Source organism: Corvus brachyrhynchos, unplaced genomic scaffold (assembly GCF_000691975.1).
Source record: "Corvus brachyrhynchos isolate BGI_N302 unplaced genomic scaffold, ASM69197v1 scaffold126, whole genome shotgun sequence".
NCBI classification, from domain to species: domain Eukaryota; kingdom Metazoa; phylum Chordata; class Aves; order Passeriformes; family Corvidae; genus Corvus; species Corvus brachyrhynchos.
Genome location: NW_008239283.1, coordinates 2,029,751 through 2,035,570, shown reverse-complemented (window position 1 = coordinate 2,035,570; position 5,820 = coordinate 2,029,751). Strand labels below are relative to the sequence as shown.

Here is a 5,820-nt window from a genome sequence, read left to right as displayed (position 1 = left end):
AGAAGCTTTCTGAACTTGTTTTTTCTCAGTATTTGCTTGAATAGTGTTTGACTCCTTGGAGGATAGTTTGGGTATTATTTTGTTCATTTTCGCTGAGGGTTTCAGAAGCCTGAAAAGAAGGCAGGGATGCTAATCCAGGGATGCTAATCCATCCTACTCCCTGGTACCACACAATTAATGCAATGCCAGATTCCCAATCTTACCTGTTCATCCTTCCCACTTTCCTTACATAATCCTCACTATTGCCTACTTTCAATCCCCCGTTCCCAGGCACCGTGCAGTACCTGCCTCAAACCCACAAAGCACCTCTCAGGTATCCCCCTGCAAGGTGAACCCAGCTGGTGGGATTCAGCAGGCAGAGCCTGTCCTCAGCACTTCCAGCTGAGCTAAATTAAAGTCTCTTTCATCAGCATTTTTTAATCCAAAGATGCCTTTTAAATATGGTATGAGGCCACTCCCAGCCTTCAGCTCCACCTTGTTCTCCAGAGGTGGGACAGCAGCAGGATTAAGAGCCAGGCCAAAGAAGCAGGGTGTGAACAGAATGGGCTGGAAGCTGGTGCAATCAGCTCTCTTCAGCACTGACATCACTATATACAACTACTTGATGTTAAGATTTCTTCCAAAATTACCTCCTTTTGCTATGCTTAACTAGAAATTGTCTACGTTCAGTTGACAGTAATTTCATAGCCCTTTCTTTATTTCCACTATAGGAGCAATCCAATAGTTACCTGTCCCACAACATTCTTCCCATCACACATGCACCAACTAGACAAACTCCATGTGCAAATATCCCGAGAAGTGTGAAATTTGTACATCAAATTTCCACCCACACATCATGGGACTTGTGCAGCAACATTATGAAGCCAAACTATTTTCCTTCCCAAATGTTGTATTGCTGAAGTCAGTCAGGTTTCAGCCAGTTATCCAAACATGGACATAAATTAAATCACTGTGTTGTGGATTTCAAAGACTGAGACATTTCCTAGACATTTAGCTGACTGGGCATGTGGGCAGTTTCCATGAGCTTGAGGTACTATAAGTACTATTTTTACAACAGCAAGCTGTAACTATCTTCTTCCAAAAATCTGGCCATCTCCTGCAGCTTCCAGGGAAAAGCTCAACAGTTCTTGTTGTTAAATTATACCAAAATATGTCATGCAATATACACAGTCATAAGAGATTATAAGAACAAGGGACATGTGAAAGAGAAAGATAGGGAAAGAATAAGGCCTTATCTACCCCAAGTTGTTATTTGACTTAGCATGATTTTAAATTAATCTAGCTAAACTAGTGGAAAGACTTTGTAAACCTCATAAATCATTTTTACCGTGGTTTAAATCCATTTTTTAAAAACAGATTAAAGTCGTGGACACAGGAACTTGTTACCACGAGTAACAGATTTGTGCACCACAGGCAATCTGCGGTGAAGTGGAATATGTCACATGAACTGAAATAACACTGTCTGTGGAGATGCTTGTTTTAATTTATCTGAATCACCTAAGCCTGTAGGAAATGGAGACCTCCTGTAAAATACACCAAGATGTGAGAGGCAAAGCAACAAATGCCTGAGAAAAGAGCATAGATTGTGTTTCAAATTATAAACTACATGCACAGAGGTCTGGAGATAAACATTCATGTAACACAAATTTATAGCTCTGCTGAGGGCTCTCCATAACATCATAACACCAAAGAACAAAGCTGCAGTGTTTTCTTGCCAAAATGGGATTTTCTAGAACTTTGCTGATTGCTTGTTTTTACAGAACAATTGGCTTATTTGACTTGTTTCAGTCTTCCTGCATTGCAGCTTCTGAGCCTGACCTGCAGGAACAATAGCGTTTGAAAACTTGGCTAAATATTGTGAAGCACATTAAAGATCCCTGAAGTCAGCTGAAAAATGACTACTGACCTCCCAGATCTTTGGTGTATGTGCTTACCATGCTCTACTGTCTGGCATGGAAAGGTGCCACTTTATAAAACAATTTGGAAGCTTGGAAAAAAGAGGCAGGAAAATAGAGCTGATCTCCATCCCAAAGACGGCATCGTCACATTAATCACATTTACCATTAGAAATGTACAAAAGTAATCAAAGTTTCAAAGTAATCACAGTTACTTACTTAAGGATCGAAAGTCTTGTGTAATTCTGTGTCACTAAGACTGTGTTAAAGTCACACTACTAATAGTCTTAAAAACTGAGCAATTCGGTTCAGAAGAAACTCAATACAAGATGCACAACTATCTTCGACTGCTGGATGCTTGCCATTCATTTCCTCTGCTATTTACACTCTTAATTTATAAATAATATGGATTTACAAATTCTTTTAGCACAGGTGGCTGGTGTTCTTCCTGCTTTCCAATTGCACTACAAGTTGGAAGAATTAGAAACAATTTCCATGACAGTCCAGGGCAGTGCCAACATGTGCTACTGCAAGGTTTTCTAAGCAACCTCTTCCCCCTTTTTGCCACAAAACTGCATTAAAAAAAAAAATTACTAGGAATCCCATCAGATCAGGTAGTGTCATTTAAAAAAGTTTGCAAATATTTTTTCTAGCCTGACCCCCACTCTCCAGGGTGTTCAAGTGGACTTCTTTGAAAAAAGCAGTGAATAGAATTTTTTTTAAAAGCAAGTGAAATGTTATGGTCTGGCTCCCTGCCACAAAAGCAGGGACATTGAAAATTAAAAATGACATTCCTGGCTTTTATTCACACTACCAGTTTCTTTCTTGATCTTACTCAGCAGACTTGTTTTGTCACTGACCTTTGTGGTGCTATAAGAAGAAAGAAATGGTTTGACACAATAAATCATGATGTCACTTTTGCTGTAATTGTGTAATACCTGACTGGAATGTTTTTCTTTAATCAAGGTGAAATATAGGGCTACCCTCTCTTTAGTGGGCTCAAATCAACTCTAAATCCCAGGAACAATTAATTTTCTTGTCCTAATCAAATTCCCAGTTGATCTGGGCTTGTTCATGGCCAAATCTAGTTTAGCATGATAATACTCAGAAAACTGGGTGTTGGGTACATTAGAAAACAAGCTAAAACTTTGCATTGCTCAAGCCAAGCCTGTCATGTTTACCTGCAATTATTTCTAAGGAAGCCCCTTAGAGCAGGGTTTTAGCTCTTTAGGGGTAAACTATGAGCAACAATTTTGAAGCTTATTACTTTATTTCTGACTCACAGCTCTATGGAAACTCCCAGGAAAATTCCACCCTTATGGGGTTAAATGAAATTGGACAGGTTTGGACCAGGACTAAATTTAACATCTTTGTAAGTGTTTTATTCTATGAATATTTCATACTGAAAAAAAGCCTTGTTTGTGCATGCCAGATAAGAAAGGTTTCAAGGATCTGCCATCTAGCCAAGAAAATAAAAAAATTCATCAGAAATCCTTGCCAGGGAGAAAACAGGAAAATGCAGCTCCAGGAACAAGAGTCAGACACTTGAAAATGTTTCACATTCACAAATTTACATCCTTACCCAGCAGAAGAATGTGCTGCTGCTGCTGCACATTACTGAAGCCTGAGATCAATAGTAAGTGGGTAATTAAAAACCTAGTTGTGTTTAAGGGACTTCTGTTGCTTGTTTGATAAGCTCAAAATTGTGTCTCTGTGTTTAAATCTCGTGTGTTTATTTAATTATGAAAAAATGAGCCATAGGAGGTAAACTCCTTTCAGTTGCCAGGGAATTCCTACAGATACTGGGATTCAGGCCTTGGAAAAAAGGGCAAGACGACAATCCTAAATAAACTCAAAATAACCAGGAGACTCTAGAGAAGAGGAGCAGGGCTAACAACTGACTTGCACCACAGGCAAAATAAGGTTTTCAAAAAGTCACTCCAAGAGGTCAGATTATAACCCAACCTGCACAGATTATTCTTGCCTTTACTTTCTCAAATTTCTTTAAGTGGGTTGTTTTATTTTCCAACCTGTGAGCAGAGCGACAATCACATGAGATCCAAACTGGCTTGTGTGGGGAAGTAATGAACAGTGAAAAGAGAGAGCTACCAGACTGCCTTAGTCCTAGGTTAGAAATTGTATTTTAATTCCAAAGTCCTTCAGCTGTGTGCATGGGAAAGGCTGTTCAATACTGACCAGTGATTCCAGGTCTCATGAACCTACTGCGATCCTACTGCAATATTTAAATACTACTGCAGTATTCCCACATCCCCTTCCCAATAAACACAAAATAAATATATTTATACTCATTAGAAAGGGGAGGCAAAGATTTATGGCACATTTTGGAAAGCTATTTATATATTTGCAAAACCAACAACCCTCGTCATTTTTTTTAATTAATAATGTGTGTCATGGCCTTGATATTTATAGGTACAGGTTTTTCGCAATAAAATGTTAATTATATTCACCAGCCATGAGCAGAATATATAAGAAGCAATTTATAAATTAAACACAGTAGTTTTGGATTTCAGGAAACCAGAAGTAAACTGAAATTTTATTTAGATTCAAGGATTAGAACTAGGTACTGATTCACTACAGCACAACAAAACATAATCAACAGATGGCAGAACAGTACTGGACTTGGGGGTTTTTCTGGGTTTTTTTTCTTAGCACACATTTATCTACATTAGGTTTATAAGACAGCAGTCTCAGCGCTTAATAAAGATTTCAGAACAAATCTGTGTTTTTGAAACGTGGCAATTAGAACACCCAAGAAAGAAGAAAGCGGTGAACCCATGCAACTGCTGATTGGAAAAATAAAGTTTTAACTTAGATCTTGGGGTAACAGTCTTAGAAGGCAGAGGGATTCAGAAGAGGGTAACCTGCAATATGAGATTAATTTTTAAATTAAAATCACTGACACGTGTGCAGAGGAAAAAACAGAGGACAAGCCTAATTATTGTTAGCTTGTGCTTGTCCCAGAATTGAAGCAAACCTGAGGTCATGAACCCAAAAAGCTGTTCCACAGCATCATGAACTCAGGGAAAACAAAGAGTGGCACCTGAGAAAGCACCAGCAGAGCTAGATCCCTAAAACAAATACAAAAAAAAACAAAAAATACCAGAAGCAAAACCAACAAAAAATAAATAAACCTACCTGCTTTGAACAAACTCACTGCCAGAGAAGGACCTGCAGATAAACTGACCTTCTCAGTAGGAACAAACCAGGCTAATGAAGAAAACCACTTTTTTGTCTACATCTATTGGTCAGAAGTCCATTTAGCTGCTGTTTGAGTATGTATTCTGCAACGCTATTCCAGAAAGGACATCTGTGTAGCAAATACCCCAATATCCCCATCTTTTCTATCTTCTGATGAGCCTTTTTGATGCCCAGGAGCACATTCTCCATCTGCCTGATCAAAGCCTTTTTGTGCAGAATGCAGGTGTCCAACTTCATTGTTTGCTTGTAAGGCTGCAATAATGCAACAGCCTCTGACAAAACACTTTCCTCCCAGAGAAATGAAGTATGTGCCCTCACAAAAGGAGAATATTACAGACAGGACCATAAACCGAAGAGGTAATTTGGGTTTTTAACTAAGCACAGGAGTTAGAATAGCATATTGACAGTGTCATTTTGATTTCTGGTGACCTGGTAACCAGAATGGTTTGGGGGTTTTTTTTTTTTTTTTTTTTTAAAGTAATAAGCATAAATGTAAAGGTCTGCATTGAAAAGAATTACTGTTTTAGGAATTCTTTGGTCAGGGAAGTGCATTAGCACTTCAGGAGAGAAGGTGCAAAAGGAATAAGTAGCTATTTAAATGTGAACAGCATCCCTTGATTTTTTTCCTTATTTTTTAACGTTAGCTTCCACAATAAAACCCGTATATAAGTTAATATTGGCATACTGTCCCTGCTCAGAAAGCATT

At 38.5% G+C, this 5,820-nt stretch overlaps 1 long non-coding RNA gene across 1 annotated transcript in view; it reads right to left on the bottom strand.

Annotated features, from left to right (window-relative positions):
• LOC108448141 overlaps positions 1 to 5,554 on the bottom strand; it is an 8,646-nt gene extending 3,092 nt beyond the window's left edge. Inside the window, exons 1-2 of the long non-coding RNA XR_001863920.1 lie at positions 5,544 to 5,554; positions 3,961 to 3,963 (exon numbers count right to left, since the gene is read on the bottom strand). This is a non-coding gene — a long non-coding RNA (uncharacterized LOC108448141). The remainder of the gene's footprint in view (positions 1 to 3,960; positions 3,964 to 5,543) is intronic.
• Between the last annotated feature and the right edge of the window lie 266 nt (positions 5,555 to 5,820).